Genomic DNA, 18544 nt, shown 5'->3' with positions numbered 1-18544 from the left:
CCGGAAAATGGCGCGTTCATAGAAGCTGGATGCTGTACCTGGCTGGCATACAAAAATATGGCGAAGCCCACGTCAAAAGTTTTGGGAAAAATTAATTAAAAAATAAATAATAATTTAGGGACTGCATCTTTATTAACTCCTCAAATGTCATTTAGTGTTAAAATAATGGATTTATTTAAAAAAAAAATAGCGTGGGATCCCCCATAATTTTAGTCTCTAGCGGAGGTTAAGCAGACGGCTGGGGCAGATGTTTGAAGCCTGGGAAGGGGGTAAAACCCACGGAGCTTCCCAGGCTACTAATATCAGCCCCCAGCTGAATACCTAGCCTTTACTAGCTATTAAAATGGGGGACCCCCCCAAAAAAAATTACGTGGGGTCCCCCCTATTTTAATAGCTAGCAAAGGCTAGGCAGACAGCTGGGGGCTGATATTAATAGCCCAGGAAGGGTGCCATGAATATTGGCCCCCTCCCAGGCTAGAAACACCAGTCGTCAGCCGCCCCAGAAATGGCGCATCCATAGGATGCGCCAACTCTGGCACTTAGCCTCGCTCTTCCACGCTGCCCTGGTGCGGTGGCAGGGGGTAATAGTGGTGGGGTTCATGTCAGCGCCAGCTGCCATGAAGCCCAGGTTAGTAATGATGGGCGTCTATAAGACACCCCCATTACTAACCTACAAAGTGTTAAAAAGAAAAAACACACTACACCCAGAAAAAAATAATTTATTTGAAATAAAACACACAATTTTATTTAATTCTTAGTTTACTAAAAATAATAGTTACCTGTCCACGTTCCTGCGCTGATCTCCCATGCACAGCTGTCACATCTGGAGATGGTGACAGCTGTGCATGGCTGCTGTAAGCTCACGCTGCCGGGAACACGTCCGCTCCCGGCAGCGGGAGCCACTGACTGAGGTCACCGGAGTGCATTCAGGCAGCGCAGCTCCGGAGACCTCCTTTACGGCACTGCTGTACCATGGGAATTTCTCACGATACAGCAGGGCCGTAAAGGAGCTAACCGGAGCAGCGCTGCCTGAACTCCGGTGAACCCTTACGGCCCCGTCATTCTAGCGGCGGCAGCGGTTCAGAGCGGTCACATTCTATGTGGCTGCTCTGAACTGGAGATCTTCGTGGGACACTCGTGGACTGCTACGGAGGGGTAAGGATAAGGTTGTGGTTTATTATTTTATATTTTATTACAGGAGATCGATGGCTTCGGGGAATTAGGTGTCTAGGTGAGTATAGGTGTAGTTTTTTATTTTTTACTTTATTTTAGGTGGCGATCGGCGGGGACAGGTAATGTATGAACTAATTTCTTTTAGGTAACCACTGGCCACCAATGACATGTATTTAACATTTATTGGGGACACAGTAGGGCAATTTATATAGCAGGATCAGTCTGATGGGAACTACTGCTCCCATCGAGCTGATCCTGCTGGCACGAGTGGACGGGGGACAGACATAGGCCGATGGGAGTAGTAGTGTCACATCGGCCTATGTCTGCCTGCACGCACACACACCGCACACACCCGCACACATCGCACAGACACCGCGCACACCCGCACAAATATCGCACACACACCCCGCGCACACACACCCCGCGCACACACACCCCGCGCACACACACCCCTCACACACACCCCGCACACACACTAATCATGACGGGCTGATGGTCTGGGAGGTGAGGCTGACCTGTGCGGCCGTGGGAAAGTTCATGTGAGTTCATGCAGTCAAGCATGAACTCACATGAACCCTCTGAGGGCAACGCGGCGACTTCAAATGAACAGCTGATCGGCATCAGCTGATACCTCAGCTGTTCATTTGAAATAACCGGCGGGAAAGCGCAGCACAGAACGGGAAAGCCGGCGGTGAAGTCTTTTCACTGCCGGCTTCCCCGCCCGGGTCCTTCACTCCCCGCTCCTTGGAGCTGCGCTCCCCGCCCGGTCCTAACTTACGATCGGGATGGGAGGTGGCGAGGGGAGCGGAGGATCGGGGTGGGAGGCTGCGGGGAAGCAGTATGGGGCTGTGTGATTGTTTAAAAGCCGGCGGCTTTATACCGCCCGCCGGCTTTTAAACAATCAGGAGAATTCTCCCATGCTGGGATGGCATTCTGATGACAGGCTGGATCGCGCTGCCATCCAACTTGTCATCCTTCACAGACACTGCAGAGCGCAGGCATTATGGGAACTTCCGATTCCGGTATCCGATATTGTAAAAGTATCGGAATTAAGTATCGGAATTCCGATACCGCGAATATCGGCCGATACCCGATATTACAGTATCGGAATGCTCAACACTAGTCAGTATCTAGAGCGAGGGTGGGGTGATGCAGAGCAGGCAGGGATCACGCCTCAAGCAGGGGACAGTGTTTCTTGGCCAGTTGGCAGTCTGCAGCACATGGTTGATTTGATGCTGCAGTGCCTGAGAAACGACCGCCGCATCGCCCACATTCTGAACACGGCTGATTATTGGGTGTTCACCCTCCTAGATCCTCTCTACCGGGACAACTTACAAAGCCTCATAACACCGTTGAACCGGGAGCGTAAAATGCGGGAGTACCAAGACGCACTGGTGCATTCCATCATGTTCTCCATTCCAACCGAGAGCAGTGCTGCTAGTGCTTTACAAAGCAGCTCAGTGCGTCGAGGCAGTGGAGGAAGCTCTGCACAAAGCGGGAGCAGAAGCAGTGCCTCAGCACAAGGCAAGACCAGTATGGCCCGAATGTGGCAAAGTTTTGTGTCCCCGCCGCCACAAATGTCTACACCACCACAGACGGCTCCAGTCAGCAGGAGGCAACGTTTCCGTCAGATGGTGACAGACTACATGTCTTGCCCTCTCAGTGTACTCCCAGACAGCTCTTCTCCCTTCAAGTTTTGGGTCTGTAAGCTGGATACATGGCCAGAGCTTAGCCAGTATGCATTGGAGGTGCTAGCTTGCCCTGCTGCTAGTGTATTATCGGAACGCGTCTTTAGTGCCGCAGGTGGTGTACTTACAGACCGTCGCAGTTGCTGCTCAGAAGTGCCATCTGCACAGTCAACGCTTGCTCCAGGGTTACTGGGGTTCAGTAACGTCAGCTGATCCCCAGCTGTGCGTACGGCAATTTCTCCTGCTCTGTCCACATTCACACTACTACAGATTTTAAAGTTGCTCCAATTACACCTCTGGCTCCTCTGTTTTCAGTATTAGCCCTGAGCTCCAACACCGCCAGTTGGCGCTCAGAAGTGCTGTCTGCACAGTCAACACTTGCTGCCTTGTTATTGCGGTTCAGTAACGTCAGCTGTTCCCCTGCTGTGCGTACGGCAATTTCTCCTGCTCTGTCCACACTCACACTACTACAGATTTTAAAGTTGCTCCAATTACACCTCTGGCTCCTCTGTTTTCAGTATTATTCCTGAGCTCCAACACTGCCAGTTGGCGCTCAGAAGTGCTGTCTGCACAGTCAACACTTGCTGCCGTGTTATTGGGGTTCAGTAACGTCAGCTGTTCCCCTGCTGTGCGTACTGCAATTTCTCCTGCTCTGTCCACATTCACACTACTACAGATTTTAAACTTGCTCCAATTACACCTCTGGCTCCTCTGTTTTCAGTATTATCCCTGAGCTCCAACACCGTCAGTTGGCGCTCAGAAGTGCTGTCTGCACAGTCAACACTTGCTGCCGTGTTATTGGGGTTCAGTAACGTCAGCTGTTCCCCTGCTGTGCGTACGGCAATTTCTCCTGCTCTGTCCACATTCACACTACTACAGATTTTAAACTTGCTCCAATTACACCTCTGGCTCCTCTGTTTTCAGTATTATCCCAGAGCTTCAACACCGCCAGTGTTATGATCTGTTACAAGCACTAAGGAAAGAAAGGAGATCTGTCCCTACAATAGAACTAAGCTAGATCCCTACGATGTAACGGGGAACCTGATCCTGCGATCAGACCCACTAAAGTCCTCGGCTAGTCTGTACGAAGACCTATAGATGCAAGGGAAGGATCCCTACAAGAACTAGGGACTGGGATAAAGTTGGACACCTCCTAGCAGAAATTGTAGCAGTAAAAGACAAACACACAACATAGAACATAAAAGGTCTGAAGACCTAGCTAAACTGACAGAGAAAGGTAACTAAGCACCAGGCTAGCTTAAGAGTAGAAATTACAAAGAAGTCCAGCAAGGCCAGGAGGGTGGAGCAGGACTAAATAGGCAAAAAAGGTCATGTGACCAGCAAGATAGAAAAAACCTAACAGGAGACTTCTAACAGTACCCCCTCTTCTATGAGGATCCTCCGGATCCCCTAGGCCCAGGCTTATCAGGAAACCTCTTGTGAAACGCTTTGACAAGTCTGGAAGCAGAAACATCATCCGCCCTCACCTGTGAGTTATCCTCGGGTCCGAAACCCTTCCAAGCGACGAGATACTGCAAACTCCCTCTATACCGTCTAGAATTTAGGATGCGGGAAATTTCGTATTCCCCGTCCTCCACCACCGGAGGAACAGTGGCAGAGGCGTCTCCATCCGACACATAAGCTCTTTTCAACAGAGAAACATGAAACACCGGATTAATCTTCCAGGAGGTAGGAACCTCCAACCTAACAGCAGATTGGTTAACTACCTGAAGCACCTTAAAGGGCCCTACAAACTTGGGACCCAATTTTTTAGAAGGAATCCTCAACCGCAGATTCTTAGAGGACAACCAAACCATGTCACCAATAGCAAACAAAACCTCTTGCCGTTTCCTATCAAAGTACCTCTTAGATTTTTTGTTAGCCTCCTGAAGATTACCATGTACATCCATCCAACCTCTCTCCAAATCACCGGAAAAACTCTCCTCCTCAGGCACAGCCGATACCAATTTGGAGAATGATCCAAAAGACGGATGTCTCCCAGAACAACAAAAAAAAGGCGAACAACCAGCAGAAGAGGATGTATGGTTGTTAAGAGCAAACTCAGCAAGTGGCAGAAACTCAGACCACCCCTCCTGATTGTCTGCCACAAAACAATGCAAGAACTGCTCAACATCCTGATTCTTCCTTTCTGTCTGGCCATTAGACTCAGGATGATATCCGGATGAAAACGACAAATGAACTCCCAACCTGTCACAAAAAGCACGCCAAAAACGAGCCACGAACTGAGGTCCCCTGTCCGAAACAATGTCAGTAGGAACGCCATGTAGTCTGACAATTTCCTTGACAAAGGCCTTAGCGAGTGTCTTAGCGCAGGGCAGTTTGATGAAAGGAACCAAGTGACACATCTTGCTAAAACGGTCCACGACCACCCAGATGACCGTGAAACCCTCAGAGGGGGGAAGGTCAGTAATAAAGTCCATAGCCAGATGTGTCCAAGGTGCACTAGGAACCTCCAGAGGGCAAAGCAACCCCGCTGCAGGAGTATGTGAAGACTTAGATCTAGCACACACCGTACATTGACGCACCCACTTAATGACTTCCTTTTGCCATCCAGGCCACCAAAAACTGCGACCCACAAGTCTCTTGGTCTCAGAAATTCCTGGATGACCTGCCAATCGAGACTCATGACACTCGACAAACAAATCTCTCCTAAAGGTCCTAGGCACAAACAACCTCCCATGGGGAGTGTTAGATGGGGCATTCTCCTGTGCTTTAAGAATCTCATCTTCCAAAACAGAGTCCAAAGCAGCAATCACAACACCTTCTTGTAAAATGCTCTCCTCCTCCTCAGCACCGACCATGGGAGAAAAGCTGCGAGACAAAGCATCAGCTTTAACATTCTTGGTACCCGGGATGTAAGTAAGGGAAAAATTAAACCGCGAGAAAAAAAGTGCCCACCTAGCCTGACGGGCATTCAAGAGCTTGGCAGCATCAAGATAGATCAGATTTTTATGATCAGTGAAAACCTGAATGGGAAATTCAGCACCTTCCAAGAGATGACGCCAGTGTTCAAATGCGAGTTTAATAGCCAGCAATTCCCGATTACCAATATCGTAATTAAGTTCAGTCTCAGAAAATTTTTTTGAAAAAAAGGCACAGGAATGTACTCCATCCTTGTTTTTCTGAGACAACACCGCACCGACCCCTACCGAAGAAGCATCAACCTCAACCAAAAACGGCTTAGTCACATCAGGCTGCATAAGGATGGGAGCAGAGCTGAACCTCTCCTTTAGAAACACAAAAGCTTCAATGGCCTCAGTAGTCCACTGAACCGCATTAGCACCTTTCCTGGTGAGATCCGTCAGTGGTTTGACAATAATAGAAAAATTTTGAATGAATTTTCTGTAATAATTGGCGAAACCCAAAAACCTCTGTATCGATTTCAAACCAATAGGCCTAGGCCATTTCTGCACAGCTTGAACTTTCACCGGGTCCATCTCAAAGCCCTCGCTGGAGATAATGTTGCCCAAAAAACTAATTCTCTGTACAGCGAACTCACATTTCTCCAGCTTAGCAAAAAGCGAATTGTCAATCAATAACTGCAATACCTCACGTACGCTCCGCCAACGAGACTCCAGATCCGGTGAATAAATCAAAATGTCATCCAAATACACAACCACATTTTTGACGATCAAAGGTCTAAGGATGTCACTAATAAGATTCTGAAAAAATGCTGGAGCATTGGTAAGACCAAAAGGCATAACCAGATTCTCAAAATGACCCACAGGAGTGTTAAAAGCAGTCTTCCATTGATCACCCTCCTTCATGCGCAACAAATTGTATGCCCCCCGGAGATCAATTTTAGAGAACCACTTGGCCCCCACTAACTGGTTAAACAAATCAGGAATCAATGGCAGTGGGTAAGGAATGCGTACAGTAATTTTATTAATCTCATGAAAATCCAGACAAGGACGTAAACCGCCGTCCTTTTTTTACCAAAAAAAAATCCAACAGCCACAGGAGACTTGGAAGGCCTAATGTGACCAGCGGCCAAGCTTGTCTGTATGTATTCCTCCAAAGACTTTCTCTCAGGAATAGTAAGATTAAATTAACGACTTTTAGGAAGAGTCGCTCCAGGGACAAATTCAATGGTACAATCATAGTCTCTATGGGGAGGCAGAATTTGTGACTCCTCTTCAGAAAAAACTCTCCAAAAATCCTGAATAGGTACAGGTAATTCCCCTTTTTCCACCGCAGCAATACGTCCGTTACAACACTTGTCATAACACTTAGGGCTCCAGGACTTAATTTCATTGGTAGACCAATCCAGTACAGGATTGTGCAGTTTTAACCAGGGCAACCCCAAAACTACTGGAGAAGGCAAATTATTTAATACTACCAAATCCAAATTCTCTTGGTGAAGACCATTAATAATGAGGGGAAATTCACAGACCTTGTGAGTAACACTCTTCAAGGGAGAGCCATCGACAGAAACCACAGCAATAAGGGATGACAAAGGTTTGGGTTTTAATTTAAGTTTTTCCAAGAATCCCCCATCAATCACATTCAGAGTAGAACCACAATCCACAAATACCCGAAATTCAATTAATTCTTCCTGAGCAGCAGTAGTAGCAGAAAGAAATACACCCTTAGTATTTAAACAAGCTATACGGGCGTAACTAACCTTTTTTTTTTCTTTGTTCATACGAAGCACACAGTTCTTAATAAAATGGTCAGATTTCCCGCAATAAATGCACAAACCTTCAGAAGACCTGCGGTCTTTTTCCTGAGAGCGGGGTGCCATAGCCCCAATCTCCATCGGCTCTCCAATGTCAGTACAGACCCTCTCAAGACTCGGAGCTGACATGGCAGATGATTTACTCTCATTAACCCTTGCACGCAGTCTCCTGTCCACCCGTATAGCTAATTGCATTGCCTCCTGAAAGTTTCCAGGTGTGGGATAAGCAATCAGAAAATCCTTAACGCTTTCACCTAGCCCCGCAAGAAACAAACTTTTCAAAGCTGAATCGTTCCACCCCACCTGGGCAGACCACCGACGGAAGTAAGAACAATATTTTTACACATTACCTGATCCCTGTCTCAAACGTCTCAATTCAGTCTCAGCTGATGAGACACGATCGGGATCATCATACAACAAACCCAAAGCAGAAAAAAAACTGTCCACTGATCTAAAGCATGGATCACTAGGTTGCAGAGAAAAGGCCCATCCCTGAGGTTCTTTGAGCAAAAGTGACATTATGAACCCTATGCGCTCTGATTCATCACCAGAGGATCTGGGTCTCAAACGAAAATACAACAAACAAGCATTTTTAAAGGAAAAAAATTCTTGTTGATCACCATAAAACAAATCAGGCAAACGTACCTTTGGCTCCACAAAATGTGCTCCAGAACAGCTACTCACGTGTTGTTGGAGCTCGGCCATCTCCAGAGAGAGTCCCTGCAGGCGTTGAGCCAAATCCTGAACTGACACCATGATGGAAACTGGAAGTCTTTCCTTAGAGATATTTTTGGGCTGGACTTACTGTTATGATCTGCTACAAGCACTAAGGAAAGAAAGGAGATCTGTCCCTACAATAGAACTAAGCTAGATCCCTACAATGTAACGGGGAACCTGATCCTGCGATCAGACCCACTAAAGTCCTTGGCTAGTCTGTACGAAGACCTATAGATGCAAGGGAGGGATCCCTACAAGAACTAGGGACTGGGATAAAGTTGGACACCTCCTAGAAGAAATTGTAGCAGTAAAAGACAAACACACAACATAGAACATAAAAGGTCCGAAGACCTAGCTAAACTGACAGAGAAAGGTAACTAAGCACCAGGCTAGCTTAAGAGTAGAAATTACAAAGAAGTCCAGCAAGGCCAGGAGGGCGGAGCAGGACTAAATAGGCAAAAAAGGTCATGTGACAAGCAAGATAGAAAAAACCTAACAGGAGAGTTCTAACAGCCAGTTGGCGCTCAGAAGTGCTGTCTGCACAGTCAGCACTTGCTGTCGTGTTATTGGGGTTCAGTAACATCAGCTGTTCCCCTGCTGTGTGTACGGCTATTTCTCCTGCTCTGTCCACATTCACACTACTTCAGATTTTAAAGCTGCTCCAATTACACCTCTGGCTCCTCTGTTTTCAGTATTATCCCTGAGCTTCAACACCGCCATTTGGTGCTCAGAAGTGCTGTCTGCACAGTCAACACTTGCTGCCATGTTATTGGGGTTCAGTAACGTCAGCTGTTCCCCTGCTGTACGTACGTCTATTTCTCCTGCTCTGTCCACATTCACACTACTACAGATTTTAAACTTGCTCCAATTACACCTCTGGCTCCTCTGTTTTCAGTATTATCCCTGAGCTCCAATACCGCCAGTTGGCGCTCAAAAAGTGCTGTCTGCACAGTCAACACTTGCTCCCGTGTTATTGGGGTTCAGTAACGGCAGCTGTTCCCCTGCTGTGCGTACGGCAATTTCTCCTGCTCTGTCCACATTCACACTACTACAGATTTTAAAGTTGCTCCAATTACACCTCTGGCTCCTCTGTTTTCAGTATTATCCCTGAGCTCCAACACCGCCAGTTGGCGCTCAGAAGTGCTGTCTGCACAGTCAACACTTGCTGCCGTGTTATTGGGGTTCAGTAACGTCAGCTGTTCCCCTGCTGTGCGTACGGCAATTTCTCCTGCTCTGTCCACATTCACACTACTACAGATTTTAAACTTGCTCCAATTACACCTCTGGTTCCTCTGTTTTTAGTGTTTACCCTGGGCTCCAATACCGCTAGTTGCTGCTCAGAAGTACCGTCTGCACAGTCAACGCTTGCTCCAGTGTTATTGGGGTTCAGTAACGTCAGCTGATCCCCAGCTGTGTGTACAGCAAATTCTCCTGCTCAGTCCACATCCACTGTACTACTGATTTAAAACTTGCTCCAATTACACCTCTGGCTCCTCTGTTTTTAGTATTTACCCTGGGCTCCAATACCGCTAGTTGCTGCTCAGAAGTGCCGTCTGCACAGTCAACGCTTGCTCCAGTGTTATTGGGGTTCAGTAACGTCAGCTGATCCCCAGCTGTGTGTCCGGCAAATTCTCCTGCTCTGTCCACATCCACTGTACTACTGATTTAAAACTTGCTCCAATTACACCTCTGGCTCCCCTGTTTTTAGTATTTACCCTGGGCTCCAATACCGCTAGTTGCTGCTCAGAAGTGCTGTCTGCACATCCAATGCTTGTTGCAGTGTTATTGGGGTTCAGTAACGTCAGCTGTTCCCCTGCTGTGTGTCCGGCAAATTCTCCTGCTCTGTCCACATTCACACTACTACAGATTTTAAAGTTGCTCCAATTACGCCTCTGGCTCCACTCTGTTTTTAGTATTTACCCTAGGTTCCAGGACTGCCAGCTGGTTCTCGGCAGTGTCTTTGGCATGGGTACTCCCTCCTGCCCAGCCTGGTTCCAGCACGCCAGCTGTTTCCGGATAGTGTCAACGTCACTTTGCCTCCAATGCGTTGTCCTGTCGTGTTGCGGTCGGGTTAGCCGACTCTATGGTGCCTGCAGTTTAGGTGACTCCTATGTGGGCTGCAGGATCTGGCAATGAAGGCTTGTTCCATAGTGCCAATAAGACAAGCACCCCCTGTAGGACTGTGGGTTTTGGTAACTGCGGCCGGCTCGCGGCCTTGCAACTTTTTTTTACATGGGTACCTTCTGCTACCCATACGGGTTCCAGTACCATCAGCTGGTTCTCGGCAGTGCCTTTGGCTTAGGTGCCTCCTTCTCAGTATCCAAGTTCCACCAACGTCTGCTGGTCCTTGGTAGTGCTTTCTGGCACAGGTACCTCCTGCTTAGTAACCGAGTTCCAGTACCGTCAGCTGGTCCTCGGTAATTCCATTGGCTCTTGTACCTTCTGCTACACATCCGGGTTCCAGTACCATCAGCTGGTTCTCGGCAGTTCCTCAGCCTTCTTGTACCTTCTGCTACATTTCCAAGTACAAGCTTTTTGAAATGGTTCTTGGTAATCACTCTGGATCTCCCTGACGAGGACCCTGAAAACGAGGACCCTGAAGACCACCCCGAAGAAGACGAGGACCCGGAAGACGAGGACCCTGAAGACGAGGACCCTGAAGACCAACCCGAAGAAGACGAGGACCCCGAAGACGACGACCCTGAAGATGAGGACCCTGAAGACCACCCCAAAGAAGACGAGGACCCCGAAGATGAGGACCCTGAAGACCACCCCGAAGAAGACAAGGACCCCGAAGATGAGGACCTTGAAGACAACCCCGAAGAAGACGAGGACCCCGAAGACAAGGACCCTGAATACGAGGACCCTGAAGACCAACCCGAAGAAGACGAGGACCCCGAAGACGACGACCCTGAAGACGAGGACCCTGAAGACCACCCCAAAGAAGACGAGGACCCTGAAGACCACCCCGAAGAAGACGAGGACCCTGAAGACGACGATCCTGAAGATCACACTGAAGAAAACGAGGACCCCGAAGACGACGACCCTGAAGACGACGACCCTGAAGACCACCCCAAAGAAGTCGAGGACCCCGAAGGCGACGCCCCTGAACACGAGGACCCTGAAGACCACCCCGAAGAAGACCAATAAGATGACCCTGAAGAAGTTGACCAAGAGGACAAAGAACAAGAAGACAACCACCAAGATACAGAAGAACAAGAGACAGAAAACCAAGAAGCAGAAGTACAAAAAGCTGCAGAACAAAAAACGGAAGAACATTAAGCATAAGACTAAAAATCAGAGCAAAAGATATTATCTAAATTATAAGCAGAAGATGACTAAGCAGTGTATGGGGGTGAGTCCGTTCCTCCTTGTGGTGCCCCTGAAAAAGACCTGCTGCTGCAGGCCAAACTGAATGCGGACAAATCCTGTTGTAAATCTTTTGTGACGGGCAGAACGAAAGGTGTAATGTTCAAGCTTTTATAGATAACAACTACAGGAATGCCTGTCACAAATAAGAATATGATGAAGAAGAAGAATATGAAGAAGATGAAGAAGTAGAATATGAAGAAGAATAATAGTTGAATAAGAAGAATATGAAGAATGTAAAAAAAAATAATAATACGAAGAAGGTGAAGAAGAAGAAGATGAAGAAGGTGACGAAGAAGTTGATGAAAAAGATGCTGATGCTGAGGATGATGAAGGAGAAAGTGTGGGAGAAGTAAAAAAGAAGGTGAAGAGCATGGAAGTAGTGAAACATAAATATCTGACAAAATATAAAAAAGCTTAACATAGTCAACATCTTTGTAACTCCGAACGTCTTAAAAAAAATATATTAATTCCTGCTATTCCATTTGATTGGGCTAAACTTCTATGCCTTTATTGTCTCCCCCACCTCCCCCAATACATTCTACATTATTCTTAGTTGTTTTCCTTCATGTAGAATTAACCTACAAGGAAAGAAAGGGTTTATTTTTATTCCGATATTTCTGTCCCATTGACTTGCATTGGGTTCCGGTATCCGAATCGGCGATATCCGATACTTTTTGGGTATTAGTCCGATCCAATCCGATCCGATATTTCCCGATATCGGAAGGTATCGCTCAACACTACTTACAACCATTAGGGAATATTGAAGGTCTATCGAAAAAACAAAGAGACACAGTAGATATTCTACGAGTCTTTTACAACTCTAAAATAGCAAGAGCAAATTCTAATAAGAAAAACATCGATTTAAGAATGAATACGAATGTCATTAATAAAAATTTGGGGGCTATACCAAAAAATAAATTCTATAATCCATCTAGACCTGATTTTACCTATAAATCAGGACATAAAACAACTAAAAATTGTAATAATCCTATGCCTTCTTCCAACTATATAGGAGATGAAAATATTAATATTGAATCCACATCTATAATTAATTCAGAATTTTCCTTAAAAAATATCCCTGACTGCGAGATATTTAATCCTGATAATAACACAATAACTTGTGATACTGAGAAAAATGAGGGAGAATGTTCCTTTGATCTTAGTATCTTTACTACACATAGTACTGAGGAGACAAATGTACCCTCCATTACAGCTTTACAAGCTCTGGGCCCATCTCATTCATCCCTTAACTCACAGATTTCTTTTTTAGAAATAGGCCCTCTCCAAACTCCCACTCTGTTAGAAACATTAGTACCCAAAATAGTAGCCAAATCCCTACATGCCCCCTCCTTAACACCTATAGCTCAATTTCTGCCGCAGAATTTGGAGACTATATCCCCTGAAATAATAGCTGCTCAAAGACAAATAACCAGCTTCTTCCCCACACTTATAGCCCACCAAAAAAAGAAAAGAAGTACCAGGGGCTGCAGGGGTGGTAGAAGAGTCCAATTCAAAAAAGATAAAAAATCAGTTTATTATAACTAACTCAACAAAAGGGTCTTTTTTCAAAAATAAAATCTCCCCTAAATCCTCTCAAAAAATCTTCAACTTGTCCTCGCATGTGCAGTGGTGGCCAAAAGTATTGGCACCCCTGCAATTCTGTCAGATAATACTCAGTTTCTTCCTAAAAATGATTGCAATCACAAATTCTTTGATCTTATTATCTTCATTTAATTTGCTTGCAAGGAAAAAACACAAAAGAGAATGAAGCAAAAATCAAATCAGTGATCATTTCACACAAAACTCCAAAAATGGGCTAGACAAAAGTATTGGCACCCTCAGCCTAATACTTGGTTGCACAACCTTTAGCCAAAATAACTGCGAACAACTGCTTCCGGTAACCATCAATGAGTTTCTTACAATGCTCTGCTGGAATTGTAGACCATTCTTCTTTGGCAAACTGCTCCAGGTCCCTAATATTTGAAGGGTGCCTTCTCCAAACTGCCATTTTGAGATCTCTCCACGGGTGTTCTATGGGATTCAGGTCTGGACTCATTGCTGGCCACCTTAGAAGTCTCCAGTGCTTTCTCTCAAACCATTTTATAGTGCTTTTGGAAGTGTGTTTTGGGTCATTGTCCTGCTGGAAGACCCATGACCTCTGAGGGAGACCAAGCTTTCTCACACTGGGCCCTACATTATGCTGCAAAATTTGTTGGTAGTGTTCAGACTTCATAATGCCATGCACACGGTCAAGCAGTCCAGTGCCAGAGGCAGCAAAGCAACCCCAAAACATCAGGGAACCTCCGCCATGTTTGACTGTAGGGACTGTGTTCTTTTCTTTGAATGCCTCTTTTTTTCCTGTACACTCTATGTTGATGCTTTTTCCCAAAAAGCTCTACTTTTGTCTCATCTGACCAGAGAACATTCTTCCAAAACGTTTTAGGCTTTCTCAGGTAAGTTTTGGCAAACTCCAGCCTGGCTTTTTTATGTCTCGGGGTAAGAAGTGTGCTCTTTCTGGGTATCCTACCATACAGTCCCTTTTCATTCAGACGCCGACGGATAGTACGGGTTGACACTGTTGTACCCTCGGACTGCAGGGCAGCTTGAACTTGTTTGGATGTTAATCAAGGTTCTTTATCCACCATCCGCACCATCTTGCGTTGAAATCTCTCGTCAATTTTTCTTTTCCGTCCACATCTAGGGAGGTTAGCCACAGTGCCATGGGCTTTAAACTTCTTGATGAGACTGCGCACAGAAGACACAGGAACATTCAGGTCTTTGGAGATGGATTTGTAGCCTTGAGATTGCTCATGCTTCCTCACAATTTGGTTTCTCAAGTCCTCAGACAGTTCTTTGGTCTTCTTTCTTTTCTCCATGCTCAATGTGGTACACACAAGGACACAGGACAGAGGTTGAGTCAACTTTAATCCATGTTAACTGGCTGCAAGTGTGATTTAGTTATTGCCAACACCTGTTAGGTGCCACAGGTAAGTTACAGGTGCTGTTAATTACACGAATTAGAGAAGCATCACATGATTTTTCAAACAGTGCCAATACTTTTGTCCACCCCCTTTTTTAGGTTTGGTGTGGAATTATATCCAATTTGGCTTTAGGACAATTCTTTTTGTGTTTTTTCATTGAAGACAAATTAAATGAAGATAATAATATGAAAGAATTTGTGATTGCAATCATTTTCAGGAAGAAACTGAGTATTATCTGACAGAATTGCAGGGGTGACAATACTTTTGGCCACCACTGTACTTACACAAGATGAAGAAAAGGTCTTGAGTAAAAGGCTAAATTTTTGCCCCACACAACATAGCAATAATTTTGAGCTTTTTATTGATCTTAATCACTATATAATGTGTCTTACCCTAAAAAGACACTTTGTATTGCAAGATCGTAATAAAGGGAAAAATGACAAAAACATTGCTTTAAAAAATAAGAAAGAGTTGGAACAAACGGCAAGGATAACAAATGAAACACCATATATACATATGGAAGTGAAACCACGATCTGCCTTTAATCCCATACATCATAGGGGTAGTTATATTGAAACATTTTTATCTCTAGTAGGTGATGATTTCTGTAAGTTGGATACTATTGATAAAATAAAGAGCAAAGATAAAAAAATTTAAAAATCTATGTAAGAAATCAAAAACTGGCAAAAAAATGCTAAATATAACATTACCCCCCCAAGAAAGAAAAGCCTTAAAAAATCTAAGAGAGAACACCGAAATAATAATTAGAGAGGCTGATAAAGTACTGTTATCCAAGATAGGAAGGATTATCTCAGTGAGGCAGTTAAAATACTATCCAATCGAAAATACTACAAAAATTGGAAAAGGATCCTACTGGTGATTTCTCTAAAGAATATCACCTATTTCTGAATGAGGCCTCTGAGAAAGGCATTATAACAAAAAGAGAGAAAAAATTTTTAGTTAACAAAGAACCGGCTATGACTTTTTTTTACCATCTCCCCAAAGTCCATAAGGACCTCGTAAATCCACCTGGACGACCTATTATTTCGGGGATTAATTCTCTCACTAGCTGTTTGTCACACTATCTGGATTTACATTTACAAGCACATGTCAAATCACTACCCTCATATTTGAAAGACTCGAACCACCTCATTAGTCTCTTGAAGGGAATGGATTGGGAGGAGAATTTTTTATTTCTAACCCTAGATGTGGTAGCATTATATTCAAATATAGAACATAATTTGGGTATAAGAGCTGCCAGATTTTATTTGGAGAAAAATGAATAAATGCCAGATGAACAAGTAGAATTCCTTCTGACTGGTTTGCAATTCATTTTGCGTCATAATGTCTTTGAGTTTGATGGACAACTGTACCTGCAGCAGCATGGTACCGCAATGGGGACTCGGGTAGCCCCAAGTTTTGAAATTTATTTATGGGGCTATTCGAGTCCCTATCCCCACTTAATTCAGAAAAATACAAAGACAACATAATAATGTATAAACGTTTTATAGATGACTTATTAATCATCTGGAGGGGGGATATAGAACAAGCCCATCTGCTGGTGAGGGAAATGAATCAAAACACATGGGGTATTTCCTTTACGTCCACTATCAGCACTGAAAAAATAGTTTAATTGGATTTAGAGATTTCACATATGACAAAGAAAATAGTAACAAAAACACATTTTAAAAAAGTAGACATCAATGGATATTTACATTATAACAGTGCACACTATACTAAATGGAAGAATAATATTCCATTTAGTCAATATTTAAGAATAAGGAAAAATAATAGTAGTGAACAGGATTATATAACTAGAGATGAGCGTTGTTCTACTCGAACTGTTCGCCAATCTCAAATTCGAGCTGTTTTGGGGGGTGTTCGAGCCGTTCGGCGAACACGAACAATTTGATAAAAATTCGGCTGTTCGAGGTTATGTTCGATAACTGTTCGTGCACCAAAATCATAACTGGATTTTTTCTCAGTAATGATGAAAATTAATGTTAATACGCAGTTCAGCGGGGTGGGGGGAGGGGCAGGGGATGGATCTCTGCAGGAACAATGAAGATCTCCATTTTTTTTTCTCTTTCCCGCATTTGCAGTGGGGAGGTGCAATCTGTCAGCCTATCAGCAGCGCACACACGGAGCGAAGTGCTTTTTTTCACACAAGCAAGGGCATGTGTCATTGGCAGTGTATGTCACATGTCCTTGCCCTATAAGACCAAGCCATTTTCCCCGTCGCCACCATTTTCTCACTGCTGCAGCTGCGTGTTAGACGGCACCGCTGTTGCTGTGTGCGCTATACCTTGTTAATTTCAAGCCAATTTTCGCACAAATATACAGATAGCTTGGGAGTAGGGAATAGTTGTGATTGCAGTCCTTTTACGGACTAGGTTACAGCATTTCCTACGACTTTTATCAGGGAGGTCTGTGCTCTTAAATAGATAGGTTGTGGGAGTAAAGACTAATTGTAATTGGAGTCCTTTTCAGGACTAGGTTACATCAGTTCCTATCAGTTTTTGCCAGGCAGGTCTGTGCCAGTGCTGTGCAAGTTTTTTTCACAGCATTTGGCTGAATCTAGCAAAGCTAATCCTTTTTGGCCTATTGCAGAGTGTGTTAGTCAGTGGAGTAGCCTATCTGTGTTGCAAGATATACCACCTGTGTATAGAATACCAATTTTTTTACTGCACCTAGTGAAGTAAAATCTTTTGGGCATAGCATCATTCTATTAGTCCATCTATACTGACCTCCATCAGGTTGCAAATTAAAACTAATTTTTATCTGCATCTACAGTACCTCTGAAAAAATATTTGGGCTTCTAGCTGTGTGTGGGACTTGTTGTATTAGTCCATCTATACTGACCTCCATCAGGTTGCAAATTAAAAATAATTTTTATCTGCATCTACAGTACCTCTGAAAAAATATTTGGGCTTCTAGCTGTGTGTGGGACTTGTTGTATTAGTCCATCTATACTGACCTCCATCAGGTTGCAAACTGAATATATTTTTTTCTGCATCTACCTCTGAAAAAATATTTGGGCTTCTAGCTGTGTGTGGGACTTGTTGTATTAGTTCATCTATACTGACCTCCATCAGGTTGCAAACTGAATATATTTTTTTCTGCATCTACCTCTGAAAAAATATTGGGCTTCTAGCTGTGTGTGGGACTTGTTGTATTAGTCCATCCATACTGACCTCCATCAGGTTGCAAACTGAATATATTTTTTTCTGCATCTACCTCTGAAAAAATATTGGGCTTCTAGCTGTGTGTGGGACTTGTTGTATTAGTCCATCTATATTGACCTCCATCAGGTTGCAAACTGAATATATTTTTTTCTGCATCTACCTCTGAAAAAATATTGGGCTTCTAGCTGTGTGTGGGACTTGTTGTATTAGTCCATCTATACTGACCTCCATCAGGTTGCAAACTGAATATATTTTTTTCTGCATCTACCTCTGAAAAAATATTGGGCTTCTAGCTGTGTGTGGGACTTGTTGTATTAGTCCATCTATACTGACCTCCATCAGGTTGCAAACTGAATATATTTTTTTCTGCATCTACCTCTGAAAAAATATTGGGCTTCTAGCTGTGTGTGGGTCTTGTTCTATTAATCCATCTATACTGACCTCCATCAGGTTGCAAACTGAATATAATTTTTTTCTGCATCTAGCTCTGAAAAAATATTTGGCCTTCTAGCAGTGTGTCAGACTTTCTCTATTAGTCCATCTATACTGACCTCCATCAGGTTGCAAATTAAAACTAATTTTTATCTGCATCTACAGTACCTCTGAAAAAATATTTGGGCTTCTAGCTGTGTGTGGGACTTGTTGTATTAGTCCATCTATACTGACCTCCATCAGGTTGCAAACTGAATATATTTTTTTCTGCATCTACCTCTGATAAAATATTTGGGC

This window comes from Phyllobates terribilis, unplaced genomic scaffold, assembly GCF_046119375.1.
Source record: "Phyllobates terribilis strain yellow unplaced genomic scaffold, ASM4611937v1 Scaffold_9__5_contigs__length_417890890, whole genome shotgun sequence".
NCBI classification, from domain to species: domain Eukaryota; kingdom Metazoa; phylum Chordata; class Amphibia; order Anura; family Dendrobatidae; genus Phyllobates; species Phyllobates terribilis.
Note: the sequence above shows the minus strand (reverse complement) of the source record.